This window comes from Lepidochelys kempii, chromosome 7, assembly GCF_965140285.1.
Source record: "Lepidochelys kempii isolate rLepKem1 chromosome 7, rLepKem1.hap1, whole genome shotgun sequence".
Classification (NCBI taxonomy): Eukaryota; Metazoa; Chordata; order Testudines; family Cheloniidae; genus Lepidochelys; species Lepidochelys kempii.
Genome location: NC_136386.1, coordinates 117,209,887 through 117,228,166, shown reverse-complemented (window position 1 = coordinate 117,228,166; position 18,280 = coordinate 117,209,887). Strand labels below are relative to the sequence as shown.

The following is an 18,280-nucleotide window of genomic DNA, read 5'->3' as shown; positions in this document are numbered from 1 at the left end:
ACAGTAGCAGCAACCCATTGCCTTCTGGCAGCAGACAGTGCAATACGACTGGTAGTCGTCCTCATCATGTCCGAGGTGCTCCTGGCCACGTCGACTGGGAGCGCCTGGGCAGACATGGGCGCAGGGACTAAATTTGGAGTGACTTGACCAGGTCATTCTCTTTAGTCCTGCAGTCAGTTCTATTGAACCGTCTTATGGTGAGCGGGCAGGCGATACGGACTGCTAGCAGTCGTATTGTACCATCTTCTGCTAGGCAGGCAAGAGATGAGGATTGCTAGCAGTCGTATTGTACCATCTTCTGCCAGGCAGGCAAGAGATGAAGATGGCTAGCAGTCGTACTGTACCATCTTCTGTTGAGCAGCCATGAGATGTGGATGGCATGCAGTCCTTCTGCACCGTCTGCTGCCAGCCAAAGATGTAAAAGATAGATGGAGTGGGTCAGAACAAGAAATAGACCAGATTTGTTTTGTACTCATTTGCCTCCTCCCCTGTCTAGGGGACTCATTCCTCTAGATCACACTGCAGTCACTCACAGAGAAGGTGCAGCGAGGTAAATCTAGCCATGTATCAATCAGAGGCCAGGCTAACCTCCTTGTTCCAATAAGAACGATAACTTAGGTGCACCATTTCTTATTGGAACCCTCCGTGCAATCCTGCCTGAAATACTCCTTGATGTACAGGCACCCCCTTTGTTGATTTTTAGCTCCCTGAAGCCAACCCTGTAAGCTGTGTCGTCAGTCGCTCCTCCCTCCATCAGAGCAACGGCAGACAATCGTTCCGCGCCTTTTTTCTGTGCGGACGCCATACCAAGGCAAGCATGGAGGCCGCTCAGCTCACTTTGGCAATTAGGAGCACATTAAACACCACACGCATTATCCAGCAGTATATGCAGCACCAGAACCTGGCAAAGCGATACCGGGCGAGGAGGCGACGTCAGCGCGATCACGTGAGTGATCAGGACATTGGCACAGATTTCTCTGAAAGCATGGGCCCTGCCAATGCATGCATCATGGTGCTAATGGGGCAGGTTCATGCTGTGGAACGCCGATTCTGGGCTCGGGAAACAAGCACAGACTGGTGGGACCGCATAGTGTTGCAGGTCTGGGACGATTCCCAGTGGCTGCGAAACTTTCGCATGCGTAAGGGCACTTTCATGGAACTTTGTGACTTGCTTTCCCCTGCCCTGAGGCGCATGAATACCAAGATGAGAGCAGCCCTCACAGTTGAGAAGCGAGTGGCGATAGCCCTGTGGAAGCTTGCAACGCCAGACAGCTACCGGTCAGTTGGGAATCAATTTGGAGTGGGCAAATCTACTGTGGGGGCTGCTGTGATGCAAGTAGCCCACGCAATCAAAGATCTGCTGATATCAAGGGTAGTGACCCTGGGAAATGTGCAGGTCATAGTGGATGGCTTTGCTGCAATGGGATTCCCTAACTGTGGTGGGGCTATAGACGGAACCCATATCCCTATCTTGGCACTGGAGCACCAAGCCGCCGAGTACATAAACCGCAAGGGGTACTTTACGATAGTGCTGCAAGCTCTGGTGGATCACAAGGGACGTTTCACCAACATCAATGTGGGATGGCCGGGAAAGGTGCATGATGCTCGCATCTTCAGGAACTCTGGTCTGTTTCAAAAGCTGCAGGAAGGGACTTTATTCCCAGACCAGAAAATAACTTTTGGGGATGTTGAAATGCCTATATGTATCCTTGGGGACCCAGCCTACCCCTTAATGCCATGGCTCATGAAGCCGTACACAGGCAGCCTGGACAGTAGTCAGGAGCTGTTCAACTACAGGCTGGGCAAGTGCAGAATGGTGGTAGAATGTGCATTTGGACGTTTAAAGGCGCGCTGGCGCAGTTTACTGACTCGCTTAGACCTCAGCGAAACCAATATTCCCACTGTTATTACTGTTTGCTGTGTGCTCCACAATATCTGTGAGAGTAAGGGGGAGACGTTTATGGCGGGGTGGGAGGTTGAGGCAAATCGCCTGGCTGCTGGTTACGCGCAGCCAGACACCAGGGCGGTTAGAAGAGCACAGGAGGGCGTGGTACGCATCAGAGAAGCTTTGAAAACCAGTTTCATGACTGGCCAGACTACGGTGTGAAAGTTCTGTTTGTTTCTCCTTGATGAAACCCCCCGCCCCTTGGTTCACTCTACTTCCCTGTAAGCTAACCACCCGCCCCTCCTCCCTTCAATCACCGCTTGCAGAGGCAATAAAGTCATTGTTGCTTCACAGTCATGCAGTCTTTATTCATTCATCACACAAATAGGGGGATGACTACCAAGGTAGCCCAGGAGGGGTGGTGGAGGAGGGAAGGAAAATGCCGCAGAGCACTTTAAAAGTTCACAACTTTAAAATTTATTGAATGACAGCCTTCTTTTTTTTGGGCAATCCTCTGTGGTGGAGTGGCTGGTTGGCCGGAGGCCCCCCCACCGCGTTCTTGCGCGTCTGGGTGTGGAGGCTATGGAACTTGGGGAGGAGGGCGGTTGGTTACAGAGAGGCAGCAGTGGCAGTCTGTGCTCCAGCTGCCTTTGCTGCAGCTCAACCATACACTGGAGCATACTGGTTTGGGTCCTGCAGCAGCCTCAGCATTGAATCCTGCCTCCTCTCATCACGCTGCCGCCACATTTGAGCTTCAGCCCTGTCTTCAGCCCGCCACTTACTCTCTTCAGCCCGCCACCTCTCCTCCCGGTCATTTTGTGCTTTCCTGCACTCTGACATTATTTGCCTCCACGCATTCGTCTGTGCTCTGTCAGTGTGGGAGGACAGCATGAGCTCGGAGAACATTTCATCGCGAGTGCGTTTTTTTTTTCTTTCTAAGCTTCACTAGCCTCTGGGAAGGAGAAGATCCTGTGATCATTGAAACACATGCAGCTGGTGGAGAAAAAAAAGGGACAGCGGTATTTAAAAAGACACATTTTATAAAACAGTGGCTACAGTCTTTCAGGGTAAACCTTGCTGTTAACATTACATACATTGCACATGTGCTTTCGTTACAAGGTCGCATTTTGCCTCCTCCCACCGCGTGACTACCCCCTCAACCTTCCCCCCTCCCTGTGGCTAACAGCGGGGAACATTTCTGTTTAGCCACAGGCAAACAGCCCAGCAGGAACGGGCTCCTCTGAGTGTCCCTGAAGAAAAGCACTCTATTTCAACCAGGTGACCATGAATTAGATCTCACTCTACTGAGGATAACACAGAGAGATAAAGAACGGATGTTGTTTGAATGCCAGCAAACATACACTGCAATGCTGTGTTCTACAATGTTTCCCGAGTACGTGTTACTGGCCTGGAGTGGTAAAGTGTCCTACCATGAAGGACGCAATAAGGCTGCCCTCCCCAGAAACCTTTTGCAAAGGCTTTAGGACTACATCTAGAAGAACCGCAAATGCCAGGGCAAAGTAATCCTTTCACATGCTTGCTTTTAAACCATGTATAGTATTTTAAAAGGTACACTCACCAGAGGTCCCTTCTCCGCCTGCTGGGTCCAGGAGGCAGCCTTGGGTGGGTTCGGGGGGTACTGGCTCCAGGTCTAGGGTGAGAAACAGTTCCTGGCTGTCGGGAAAACCGGTTTCTGCGCTTGCTTGCTGTGAGCTATCTACAACCTCCTCCTCATCATCTTCTTCTTCGTCCCCAAAACCTGCTTCCGTATTAACTCCATCTCCATTGAAGGAGTCAAACAACACGGCTGGGGTAGTGGTGGCTGAACCCCCTAAAATGGCATGCAGCTCATCATAGAAGCGGCATGTTTGGGGCTCTGACCCAGAGCGGCCATTCGCCTCTCTGGTTTTCTGATAGGCTTGCCTCAGCTCCTTCAGTTTCACGCGGCACTGCTTCGGGTCCCTGTTATGGCCTCTGTCCTTCATGCCCTGGGAGATTTTGACAAAGGTTTTGGCATTTCGAAAACTGGAACGGAGTTCTGATAGCACGGATTCCTCTCCCCAAACAGCGATCAGATCCCATACCTCCCGTTCGGTCCATGCTGGAGCTCTTTTGCGATTCTGGGACTCCATCATGGTCACCTGTGCTGATGAGCTCTGCATGGTCACCTGCAGCTTGCCACGCTGGCCAAACAGGAAATGAGATTCAAAAGTTCGCGGTTCTTTTCCTGTCTACCTGGCCAGTGCATCTGAGTTGAGAGCGCTGTCCAGAGCGGTCAGAATGGAGCACTCTGGGATAGCTCCCGGAGGCCAATACCATCGAATTGTGTTCACAGTACCCCAAATTCGAGCCGGCAACGTCGATTTAAGCGCTAATCCACTTGTCAGGGGTGGAGTAAGGAAATCGATTTTAAGAGCCCTTTAAGTCGAAATAAAGGGCTTCATTGTGTGGACGGGTGCAGGTTTACATCAATTTAACGCTGCTAAATTCAACCTAAAGTCCTAGTGTAGACCAGGGCTAAGAGAGAAGCAGACTAGTGCTCTGTAAATGCTGGCACAGTTGGCAGAGTGAAGCAGGCTTCGACTTTGCAACTAGATCAGATAGATGAGCTATTAGATCAGCTGGGGTGTGAGGCTAATTTATGAAGAACCTTAAGGAGCTTGTGTTTGATGTAGTGGTGAAAGGGGAGCAAGAAAAAACATCAACGTGATTGGTGTTGTCAAGATGACAAGACGGAAAGCAAGATCTTGGCAGCAGCATTTTGAATGGACTTGAGGGGAACAAAGTTGCAGTAATAAAGGCTCGGAAGGAGGAGGTTGTACTCAAGATGTGAAATGAGGGCTGTATGAGTTTTAGCTGTGTGTCGAGACGAAAGGTCAGATTTCAGTTATGCTGTGTAGGAAGAAGTGGAAAGATTTATACACCGTCTGTATTGTGAGTTTAGAGAGGGCTGAGTCAAATGTGTCCGAGTTACAGGCCTGAGTGTTTGGGAAGATGGTTGTGTTATCCACAGAGATGGAGAAAAGGAGGATTGGGGAATGGAGACTGAGAATTCAATTTTGGCCATGTTGAGTTTGAGATGACTATGGACATCCCTTTTTAAGGATGGCAGAGAGAGGTCAAAGTACTGGATTAGATGAGTGAGGCAGCTCATCAGTAGGGAAGTAGACTTGTGCATCATTGGCTTAAAGATGGTAGTTGAAGCCATACTTGTGGATAAAAGTACCAAGAGATAAGAGGGGAGCCAAGGAGAGAGCTGCTGGCGACATCTGCTGAAACAGGGAGTTAGGGCTATGACTTACCAGATAAAACACTGAAGGAATAAGAGGATGAAGTCATGAAAGCCAACAGGACAGGATTACAAGAATCATTGACCACTTCAAAAGCTGCCAAGTGGTCTCAAGTTGAGAATGGAATTGGGAAATGAAAAGGATAGAAGAGAGATTGTATGGTAGTTTGAGGCTGAGGTGTTGAAGATTACCAGCAGGAGAGTGAGTTTGTGTGTGGGGGGGTGGAGGGTGAGAAAACCTGGATTTGTGCTGGAAATGGAAATGATGATCACTTTAGATAAGCTAAAAGAAAAGGAGTACTTGTGGCACCTTAGAGACTAACCAATTTATTTGAGCATGAGCTTTCGTGAGCTACAGCTCACTTCATCAGATGTTTACCGTGGAAACTGCAGCAGACTTTATATACACACAGAAATCATGAAACAATACCTCCTCCCACCCCACTGTCCTGCTGGTAATAGCTTATCTAAAGTGATCAACAGGTGGGCCATTTCCAGCACAAATCCAGGTTTTCTCACCCTCCACCCCCCCACACAAATTCACTCTCCTGCTGGTGCTAGCCCATCCAAAGTGACAACTCTTTACATAATCAAGTCGGGCTATTTCCTGCATAGATCAAGGTTTTCTCACATCCCCCCCACCCCCATACACACACAAACTCACTCTCCTGCTGGTAATAGCTCATCTAAACTGACCATTCTCCAGGTTTAAATCCAAGTTAAACCAGAACATCTGGGGGGGGGGGTAGGAAAAAACAAGAGGAAACAGGCTACCTTGCATAATGACTTAGCCACTCCCAGTCTCTATTTAAGCCTAAATTAATAGTATCCAATTTGCAAATGAATTCCAATTCAGCAGTTTCTCGCTGGAGTCTGGATTTGAAGTTTTTTTGTTTTAAGATAGTGACCTTCATGTCTGTGATTGCGTGACCAGAGAGATTGAAGTGTTCTCCGACTGGTTTATGAATGTTATAATTCTTGACATCTGATTTGTGTCCATTTATTCTTTTACGTAGAGACTGTCCAGTTTGACCAATGTACATGGCAGAGGGGCATTGCTGGCACATGATGGCATAGATCACATTGGTGGATGTGCAGGTGAACGAGCCTCTGATAGTGTGGCTGATGTTATTAGGCCCTGTGATGGTGTCCCCTGAATAGATATGTGGGCACAATTGGCAACGGGCTTTGTTGCAAGGATAAGTTCCTGGGTTAGTGGTTCTGTTGTGTGGTATGTGGTTGTTGGTGAGTATTTGCTTCAGGTTGCGGGGCTGTCTGTAGGCAAGGACTGGCCTGTCTCCCAAGACTTGTGAGAGTGTTGGGTCATCCTTTAGGATAGGTTGTAGATCCTTAATAATGCGTTGGAGGGGTTTTAGTTGGGGGCTGAAGGTGACGGCTAGTGGCGTTCTGTTATTTTCTTTGTTAGGCCTGTCCTGTAGTAGGTAACTTCTGGGAACTCTTCTGGCTCTATCAATCTGTTTCTTTACTTCTGCAGGTGGGTATTGTAGTTGTAAGAAAGCTTGACAGAGATCTTGTAGGTGTTTGTCTCTGTCTGAGGGGTTGGAGCAAATGCGGTTGTATCGCAGAGCTTGGCTGTAGACGATGGATCGTGTGGTGTGGTCAGGGTGAAAGCTGGAGGCATGCAGGTAGGAATAGCGGTCAGTAGGTTTACGGTATAGGGTGGTGTTTATGTGGCCATTGTTTATTAGCACTGTAGTGTCCAGGAAGTGGATCTCTTGTGTGGACTGGACCAGGCTGAGGTTGGTGGTGGGATGGAAATTGTTGAAATCATGGTGGAATTCCTCAAGGGCTTCTTTTCCATGGGTCCAGATGATGAAGATGTCATCAATATAGCGCAAGTAGAGTAGGGGCTTTAGGGGACGAGAGCTGAGGAAGCGTTGTTCTAAATCAGCCATAAAAATGTTGGCATACTGTGGGGCCATGCGGGTACCCATAGCAGTGCCGCTGATCTGAAGGTATACATTGTCCCCAAATGTGAAATAGTTATGGGTAAGGACAAAGTCACAAAGTTCAGCCACCAGGTTAGCCGTGACATTATCGGGGATAGTGTTCTTGACGGCTTGTAGTCCATCTTTGTGTGGAATGTTGGTGTAGAGGGCTTCTACATCCATAGTAGCCAGGATGGTGTTATCAGGAAGATCACCGATGGATTGAAGTTTCCTCAGGAAGTCAGTGGTGTCTCGAAGGTAGCTGGGAGTGCTGGTAGCGTAGGGCCTGAGGAGGGAGTCTACATAGCCAGACAATCCTGCTGTCAGGGTGCCAATGCCTGAGATGATGGGGCGCCCAGGATTTCCAGGTTTATGGATCTTGGGTAGTAGATAGAATATCCCAGGTCGGGGTTCCAGGGGTGTGTCTGTGCGGATTTGATCTTGTGCTTTTTCAGGAAGTTTCTTGAGCAAATGCTGTAGTTGCTTTTGGTAACTCTCAGTGGGATCATAGGGTAATGGCTTGTAGAAACTCGTGTTGGAGAGCTGCCGAGCAGCCTCTTGTTCATATTCCGACCTATTCATGATGACAACAGCACCTCCTTTGTCAGCCTTTTTGATTATGATGTCAGAGTTGTTTCTGAGGCTGTGGATGGCATTGCGTTCCGCATGGCTGAGGTTATGGGGCAAGTGATGCTGCTTTTCCACAATTTCAGCCCGTGCACGTCGGCGGAAGCACTCTATGTAGAAGTCCAGTCTGCTGTTTCGACCTTCAGGAGGAGTCCATCTAGAATCCCTCTTTCTGTAGTGTTGGATTACCAGCAGGACAGTGGGGTGGGAGGAGGTATTGTTTTATGATCTCTGTGTGTATATAAAGTCTGCTGCAGTTTCCACGGTATGCATCCAATGAAGTGAGCTGTAGCTCACGAAAGCTCATGCTCAAATAAATTGGTTAGTCTCTAAGGTGCCACAAGTACTCCTTTTCTAATTTAAGATGAAAGCTTTGTATTCTTTTACTTCAAGATATCTTATCAAAACACATCTACTACCTAGTTTCCATTTTCTATTGTATGTTTAATTCAGACTTGTCCCACAACGTTATTCTCATTCTGTAGCCCATTAGGAAAGATTAAGTTGTGTCCGAGAAAACAGTGTCAGCTAGTATGACCAGCACAGTGTACGTTAGAAGATTCTGCCTCAGTTCATGATTGTACTTTGTATCTCTAGAAATTACTGTTTTCTAAGTCCATAGAACCTTTTTCAGTGAAATCGTATGCATTTGAACAACTTTGGTCAAAAAATGAACTGAATCTAACACTTAAGATGTGACAGCTTTAGTAAATGTTTGTTGAGATAAATCTTCAAGTATTCTGTTCAAAATGAGATCTGTTAATGTTTATGATCAAAATTTTTTAACTGTTTTAACACGTTTTTAAACTGGGACAGAAAAAATAATCTCCAGCATGTTTTAAAAACTGTTCAGTATCCTTCTATAATATCAAGCAATTATCTCTCTAAGGGCAAAATTGTGTGGTCTGTAATTAGGAAAAACTTCCATTGATTGCAGTGGAAGCTTGGCCTGAGTAAGAATTACAAGATTTTGCTTAAGTATATGTTCAAAATGGCAAGAAACTATAACCTGGTGTGGTGGCTCGGTAGAGAAAATAGTGGGGGATGAATTGAAATGAAACCAGCAAGTCATTTTTGCATAGTTTTCCATTATCCAGCCCTCATTACAGAAATATGTGGTGAATTCTAAATACTGCCTTGCTTTAAAGCCTGCATATTTTGTGTAATCTAAAACTGAATAATCCTCAGTATGGCATTGTCAACAAAATGAGATTGAAAAGCTTTAGTATATGCTTTTCCTAAGATATTGGTATTCATCATAAGACTGTTAAGAAGATAGGTTATAATCACAGTTGCCAACTTTCATGCAGTAAATTACCACCCCAACTTTCACAATAAACCAAAAATCAAGCTAATCCCATTTCAAAACAAGGCCAAAACAAGCCAATCCCTAAGAACCCCAACACTCTGACTAGATTTCCCCGCTGCATGCAGTCTGGGACTGAGGTGGGTCCACTGTTCACCCTGACTCTTCTCTTTTCCCCTCCCCCCACCCTCCTGCTCCTACTTGCAGGAGCTGATTTAAAAAAAAAAAAAAAGCAACAAGCCAAACAAGCTACTAGCCAACAAGCAACTCACAAGCCAATTAAGCCAAAAACAAGCCCAACTTCTGCTTCCTTTTTTTTTTTTTTTTTTTTTTTTTTGCTGCGGGTTTGGCATATTTGGTTACAATCAGTGGGTTTAGTATTCCTGTAAAGTGCTTTTGCTGATTAGGTGATGCTTTGTTACCTTAACTAAATAGGAAAATACTGATACATTGTTTGTTCGTCATTAGATAGTCTAATAGCTATACTCTATTAAAGTGTATATTTGACTCTTGCATTTATTACTGGCCTGGGACCTATGGTCTGCAGGACAGACACTTGTTGCGCATCCCCCCACTAGTAATGGAATTGGTCCATGCCTCTCCTCCGTTACTGCATGGTTGGCTCAGCAGAGGAGATTGGACCGAAAGTGGAGCTGGGGGCAGAACTGGGGAAGGGGGAGGAGCTGGGACTGGGGGCAGAGCTATGTGGCACCCTCTCCTCCCCGTATGTTACTCAGTCCCCGCCTAGTGGTCCCACAGTTTAGGGACCACTGCACTAGTGTGTCTTGATGATCCATATTTTAATGAAAAGGCTTCCAAACCTTCTAAAGTTTACCAGCTATCTGTGTAACACAGAACAAACTACTGTCCCTCAATTCCTAGGGCTGCAGAACAGGGATCTTCTTTGCTTTCCTCAGTTAATTTCCCTGTCTAACTCTAGCAAAGTTGTCAAGTGCCTGGGAAAATAGTAAAATATCAGGGAACAGTAAATAGAAAATGAAAGGTAAAAGTGGACAGAAAAAAACATGGAGGCTTCTCCAGGGAAATTGTAATCTTCAGAGGCTCTATCGGACAGTGATATGTGTTCTCATGTTACTCTGGAGATCCAGGTGTGAGCTTTTTGCTTCTTTTAACATTTTTTTTAATGACACAGCTGACATTCTGCTTGAGAAGGCTGAGAATCAAATGCTCAGCTCTGGCATGCTGTACTCCTTTACAGGGTACAATGTCGTCAATCTGTGCTTGTGACTTCTCCCTCTGCACCCACAGACACTTTCTGCCTTCCCCTCTCCTCTGCTAACAAAATGCCCTGCAATTGTGCTGGTATGGTGTCCTCCTACACCGCCTTAATTAACAGTAGTTTAAAAACCACAATGTAAGCCTATATCTGAAGGAATCCCATCAGGCCCCTACCCTCTGGTGTGAAACATAACTCTACCTGTTGTGTTTTTCTCCTAGATCTTTTGATATTACACTGCAGAAAGCTTTTGAAGTTTGACAATTGGAATCTTAAACCAGAATATTACATGTTGATAAAAATTAGTAAACTTTTAAATAGGATGAATATCCTTTGTCAGTGCTGTTTAGAGTACAATACATGTTCTTTTGACAAAGGTAAAGAGCAAGAAATCCAGAAGTTTAAACAAATTTCTCAGTGTTCAATTTTCCTTTTAATAACCTCTAGAAAACTGCATGTCCTATTTCAAAATTATTGCATATATGGAATGAATGCTTTTCTTGTTATCCAGCAAATTAGTATACAATGCATCTTTTCATTTGTAATGGTAGCCTTGGCTTCCCAAGGCATCATCAGAGCATAAGTTTCTCCCTTGTCATATTTAAACTCTTGTGGAAGCTTGTCCATTTACAGAACAGCTGAGCTGCAGTTTCACTTTGGTTTTTGGGGAGAGTCAGGAAGAATTCTTTCCTATCCCTGAACACTGTCAAATGGGGAATATAAATATTTCATATAGGAGGTTTTAACATTTCCTTTGGCTATCAATTAAACTTAGATTGGGAGCCAAAACACTTTTTTAAAATACTATTTCTACCTAAAAATAAGTTGTATTTTTTTTGTCTTCCTTTTCTGGCAAATAATAGCTTGGAGTGCAGGAGGGTGTATTGGGATCTGGCTCTGGGAGGGGGCTTAGGGCTGGGGCAGGGGTTTGGGGTGCTGGAGAGGGTATGGGGGCTGGCTCTGGGAGGCTGCAGGTTGGGTGGTAGAAGAGCTATTCAGAACCTGATCATCGAAGGGTGCAGCACTTACTTCAGGCAGCCCTGGCCCCACATTGCTCCTGGAAGGGGTCAATGCTCCCCTGCAGCTGCTGGGGGGGGACGTGGCTCTGCGCGCTGCCTTTCTCTGCAGGCACTGCCCCCGCAACTCACATTGGCCACAGTTTCCCGTTCCTGGCCAATGGGAGCTGCAGGGGCGGTGCTTGCAGGCAGGAGCAGTGTGTGGAGATCTCTGCTCCCCACTTACCCCACGGGGGTGTGCTGGCCACTTCTGGGAGCAGCATGGGGCCAGGGTAGGCAGGGAGCCTGCCTTAGCTATAGCCCCACTGCACTGCTGGAGAGTGCGATCGACAGGGAGCTGCACTTAGGGTCCATGGGAGACGCCACTGGCTCGCAGGCCTTGCAGTGAAGAACACTGCCCAGTACCCTGGTGGCAGCTTAGTTGCTTTTCCTCTACAACGTTTTTATCCCTTGTGTCCGAGTACAGGTCTGGCAAATCAGGAGGCTAGCCCAGTGTTAAGTCCACCCGCCCCAACAAAGAACAAACATTCAGCTATCACCCAGCCCTCAAAAACTATATACATATGTGTGGTGTTCTGTGTGCCCAGAAGGTAGTGTTTGCTAATGTGGTGAGTTTGTAGATAGCCTGAGACTGTAGCTCTTTGAATTCTGAAACCTAATGAAAAGTTTGGTAGCAACAATACTATCTCTTACTGTCAATCACTGTCAAACATTAAGATAATGGTCTTATCCATTGTAGGATGCATTGGAGATATTTGTATGATAGAGGGGCATATGATACTATGTACATACCTTTCCAGCTTACATAGTAAGAGAACCAAAAAAGAGCCACTGTGGTTAAACAACAAAGTAAAAGAATCAGTGAGAGGCAAAAAGGCATCCTTTTAAAAAGTGGAATATAAATCCTAAAGAGGAAAATAGAAAGCATAAACTCTGGCAAATGAAGTCTAAAAATATAATTAGAAAGACCAAAAAAGAATTTGAAGAACAGCTAGCCAAAGACTCCAATTTTTTTTAAATACATCAGAAGCAGAAAGTCTGCTAAACAACCAGTGGGGCCACTGGACAATCGAGATGCTAAAGGAGCAGTCGGACGATAAGGCCATTGTGGAGAAACTAAAGGAATTCTTTGCGTCAGTCTTCACCGTTGAGGATGTGAGGGAGGTTCCCAAACCTGAGCCATTCTTTTTGGGTGACAGATCTGAGGAACTGTCACAAATTGAGGTGTCATTAGAGGAGGTTTTGGAACAAATTGATAAACTAAACGGTAATAAATCCCCAGAACCTGCTGGTATTCACCCAAGAATTCTGAAGGAACTCAAATGTGAAATTGCAGGACTACTAAATGTAGTCTGTAACCTGTCATTTAAATCGGCTTCTGTACCAAATGACTGGAGGATAGCTAATGTGATGCCAATTTTTAAAAAGGGCTCCAGAGATGAGCCTGGCAACTGCAGGCCAGTAAGCCTCACTTCAGAATTGGGCAAATTGGTTGAAACCATCGTAAAGAACAAAATTGTCAGACACATAGATGAACATAGTTTGTTGGGAAATAGTCAACATGGTTTTTGTAAAGGGAAATCATGCCTCACCAATCTACTAGAATTCTTTGAGAGGGTCAACAAGCATGCGGACAAAGGAGATCCAGTGGATATAGTGTATTTAGATTTTCAGAAAGCCTTTGACAAGGTCCCTCACTAAAGGCTTTTAAGCAAAATAAGCAGTCATGGAATTAGAGGGAAGGTTCTCTCATGGTTTGGTAACTGGCTAAAAGATAGGAAACAAAAGGTAGGAATAAATGGTCAGTTTTCAGAATGGAGAGAGGTAAATAGTGGTGTCCCCCAGGGATTTGTACTGGTCCCAGTCTTATTTAACATATTCATAAATGATCTGGAAAAAGAGGTAAACAGTGAGGTGGCAAAATTTGCAGATGACACAAAACTACTCAAGATAGTTAAGTCCCAGGCAGACTGCGAAGAGGTGCAAAAGGATCTCACAAAAGTGGGTGACTGGGCAACAAAATGGCAGATGAAATTTCATGTTGATAAATCCAAAGTAATGCACATTAGAAAACATAATCCCAACTATACATATACAATGATGGGGCCTAAATTAGCTGTTGCCACTCAAGAAAGAGATCTTGGTTTCATTGTGGATAGTTCTCTGAAATCACCCGTTCAATGTGCGGCAACAGTCAAAAAAGCAAACAGAATGCTGGGAATCATTAAGAAAGGGATAGATAATAGGACAGAAAATATCATTTTGCCTCTATATAAATTCATGGCATGCCCAGACCTTGAACACTGCATGGTTGCCCCATCTCAAAAAAGATATATTGGAATTGGAAAAGGTTCAGAAAAGGGCAACAAAAATTATTAGGGGTATAGAATGGCTTCCATATGAGGAGAGATTAATAAGTCTGGGACTTTTCAGCTTGGAAAAGAGGCGACTAAGGGGGGATATGATAGAGGTTTATAAAATCATGAGTGGTATAGAGAAAGTAAATAAGGAAGTGTTATTTACTCCTTCTCATAATACAAGAACAAGGGGCCACCCAATGAAATTAATAGATAGCAGGTTTAAAACAAACACAAAGTGTTTTTTCACGCAACACACTGTCAACCTGTAGAATTCTTTGCCAGAGGGTGTTGTGAAGGCCAATACCATAATGGGGTTCAAAAGGGAGCTAGATAGAGTCATGGAAGATAGGTCCATCAGTGGCTATTAGCCAGGATGAGCAGGAATGGTGTTCCTAGCCTCTGTTTGCCAGAAGCTGGGCATGAACGACAGGGGATGGATCACTTGTATACCTGTTCTGTTAATTACCTCTGGCGCACCTGCCATTGGCCACTGTCAGAGGACAGGATATTGGGCTTGATGGACCTTTGGTCTGACCCAGTGTGGCCGTTCATATGTTCTTACGTTCTGTCAGAGTGGTGGAGCAGCTAGCTGCTGTTAAGTTCTGCTGAAATGAAAAACCAGGAATTCAAGTCCCACCCTCTTTCGCACCCCTACCCCCCAAAAAACACCCCTCACCTTCCCCACAAGCTAGAGGGAAAGGAGAAACACATCTTCTCACCTATATCATATATTTCATTTACCTCTTGAGGGGCCAAAATCCCTATCTGCACCTCCCAAGTTGCCAAAATCTTTAACTTCCTCCTGATAGCTTCTATAATGTTGTGTATTGTCCTCAAAATTTGCTGCAAACTGAAAAAATTTAGGAGAGCCTAAATAAATAAAAGTAATATTTAAAAATTAATGCAAGTGAGACTACTAATGGTGGGTACCATTTTTTATACTTATTTCAGTAGCAATCTATTTTTCATTCAGTGATTCTATTACAGAATTTCCCATCTTGGGGATAAACCAAGGAGAAACTGTAATGCAAAAATAAATGTTGCAAAACTATTAGATTAACTTCTTCAGTAATTAAACATAGGCAAGTTCTAGCTACTTTTCTCCTTTTAAAAACCCCAGGGTTTGGTGATGGGGTGTTTTTCTGAGTTTGTAAGTGTCAGCTGCTGATTTGATTAAGAAAATCTTGCGGCCTTGATGGTACGACACTTCTATATCCTATTCTATCAGACATTCTGTATGTTGAGGGTCTAGGAGTGGAAAAGGATGGAACTTTGTTGGATGGTTGTCAGTTGTTTCCAATGAAGAGATCTCTCCTTGGTGCAGTTGTTTGCATTTCTGTGGTCAGTGGTATAAGGAAATACCATGTTGTAAAAATTTCCAATTGTTTCCTCAAGGGTTCTTCTCAATTGCACAATCCTTTGTTTTTGTTTGTAAAAAAAGAAGAAATTAGTTTTTAGCTTATTACTTTGAAACTCAGAAATCTGTAATATCTACTGGTTTTATCTTTGATTTTGTAACCGAATGTCAGGAATCAAACCAGAGGTAATATCTCTCTTTATAGTGATCAGCCATTAAATACCAGTGGCTGTAGGATTTCTCCCTTCCCCACAAATGTTTCTCTTTGAGATATTTCCTTGTGCCCCTGAATATCTGGCATCATGATGACTCATCATGGTTACTACATGGAACTCTAGAGAACTAGTCAGTGTTGCTTTGCCTAGCTTTTATGGGAGAGGTCACTAGAATAGCAACCTCTGTTGCATAAATATTTATTCATCAGGAGGAACAGGCTCTTTGACCAACAAATCCTTTCTTGCCACTGAGTGAAGTACTTCATAAAAAATTTCATTTACAGACTGATTTTCATTTCCACACAGTGTTAATTTTCAATAATGAATTCTTAAATCCATTCCTATTACAATTGTCTGTATGAGTTTTGAATGAAAGTCTCTGACATTTCTTGCCCAACTTTGATGTGGATGGTGTCTTTCATAAATCAGCTGACGTCTAAATGTGCATCCAAGTTTAGGTGTTAAAGTCCACTGGTGATCCAGTGAATGTGGAGAAAATATCATAATTCTGCCAAAAGTCAGTGGCTTTCTTAAGAGAAAATGAAAATATTTAAAGATATTTGTTTAAACTTAGGCCGTCTCACAATTTCTTCAGACCTTGAAACTTTTTTGTGGCTCTTTCCTGCACCCTCTCCAGTTTTTCAAAATCCTTTTCCAAATTGCTGTACTCCTAGTCCCTTGTTTATGCATCCAAGGATCATATTAGCCTTTTTTGCCACAATATTGCACTGGGAGCTCATATTCAGTTGCTTATCTGCTGTGATCCTTAAATGCTTTTCAGAGTCACTGTTCTCCAAGATACAATCTCCCCATTCTGTAGGTAGGGTCTGCATTCTTAGTTTGATGTGTAATTTTTCATTTGACTGTATTAAAACGCATTTTGTTGGAATTGACCACACATACCAAGTGCACCTGATTTCTAGGTGACTGTCCTGTCTTCATAATTATTTACAATTATGTCAATCTTGTGTCACGTGCAAAGTTTACCAGCAGTGATTTTTATATTTACTTCCAGATCGTTGATTAAAATGTTGAATAGCACTGAGCCTAGTACCGATCTCTGTGGAATCCCAATAGAAACACCCACATTAGCTGATGGTTCCCTACTGATTTACTACTTTTTGAGATCTGACAGTTAGCCAGTTCTTATTCGTTTTAACATGTGCCTTATGATCTAGTATAATACTAATTTTTAAATATGAATGTTGTGTGGTCCTAAATCAAATGCCTTACCAAAGTTTTAAGTCTGCTACATCTACTCAGTTACCTTTTTTCCACCAAATTTATAATCGCATCAAAGAATGAAATCAGGCGTATTTGACAAGATCTATTTGCTGTAAAACCACATTGACTGGCATTAATTATATTCTTTATCAGTTGAATAACATATCAGTTTTCCTATTATTTTGTCCGTGATTGATGCTGAGCTAACTGACCTATAGTTACTTAGATCATGCTGCTTGCCCTTTTATGAAGACTGCCACATTAGGAGTCTTCTAGAATTTCCTTAGTATTCTAAAACTTAATAAAATTTAACATCAATAGGCCAGAGATCTCCTCTTCAAACTCTTTTAGGACTCTTGGGTACAAGTTATCCAGGCCTGATTTTAAAAATGTTTTTAAAAGTTTATCACTAGTAGGTATTTTATATCCTCAGTTACTAATGGACTAGCGAGAGTACTTCATTATCCTGGCATGAGAGGAATACATCATCCTGCCTCATTCCAAATACAAAACAGATATTTATTGAACAACCATAGAAACCACAGTAAGCTGTATCAATAGAAACTGCATCTTATAGTGGCTTTGCCTGTCTGTTCTGTGGGTTTGCCCTGATGCAGCCACACAAATGGCTGGCCAACAATTGCTGAAGTCCCCCCACTGTAAATGAGGTCTGAATTTAGAAGCAGGTGAGTAACTACCACTGAAGTAGCACTTTGTTATGTCTTCAGCAATGTGAAGTGGTTAGAGAAAGAATTATACTCACTGCTAGGATAGATGGCGACCTGATAGTTTTCATACAATTTCCTATAATATAGACTGCTCTTTTTAGCATTAAATTTCTCACTTGTCAGTCTCACAAGTAGAAAGAGAACAGATGAAGTTTTAAAATGACTATTGCTATGAGATATACCATCGGTCCCAATATATAAATATGTTACCGAAAAACCTTCACATTTATTTATTCAGAATCTTGCTATGTCATTAAGTATGCATGTGACTGAGAGTGAGGAATTGGTTTTATCCAGCTGAATAATTGGGGAAAACACATTACTTGATTACATATGGAATAATTGAATTTCATAATTATTTAATCACGTCTTTTTAAAAAAAATAAATAATGTTATGCTTTTGGAATAACGTGTTAATAGTAAGCCTTACCTGACTCTGTATACATGGTTTATTTTATATTCTTAAATTTTGCTTTCCTCGAAGGCCAACTCTTAATACAACTAAAATTATTAGGGAACATTGGACTGACCAAGAGGTAGTAATGGTGGGGTTAGGGCTGTCTAATACAGCCAAAAACAGTGATGCAAGAAATGTGTAGCGTACCATTGTAGAGATCAAAAAAAATTTTGGGAGTACTCTGGCCAATTTGTGAAACAGTAAGAAGGAAAAACTGGTGATGGCTAGAATAGGCTGTCACAGCCTTATGAATAAAAATACCATGGTTAATGAGAAATGTATATGTCTGGATTGCTTTGTACAAACAGAGCGTACTGGTTTCATAATGGTAAACCCTTATATTCATATTATGAATCTATGACTTTATTGCTAAGTTTGAATCCTATAGATGTGCTCTTGCTGTCTTGTGGGGTTTTCGGTTTGTTTTTGTCCCTCACACCCCCACCCCTGCACTGTAATCTGTTATATATGGCGTGACTTCAGAATGTGAAGAATGGTTTTGATTTGTTGGGAAAATGGTAGAAATACTCTGTTTTTTTTTGCCCCCTGTGAGTTGCATACAGGGGAAGAGATTTTTGCTGCAGAAAATAGTTCATGCCAGAGAGAACAAAGATGATAGAAACACGAGGA

General features: G+C 43.5%; 1 protein-coding gene across 14 annotated transcripts in view; it reads left to right on the top strand.

Moving 5' to 3' along the window:
* The window catches only part of ADD3 (adducin 3), a 189,636-nt gene that overhangs the window by 52,905 nt on the left and 118,451 nt on the right, over positions 1-18,280 (top strand). The window lies entirely within an intron of this gene.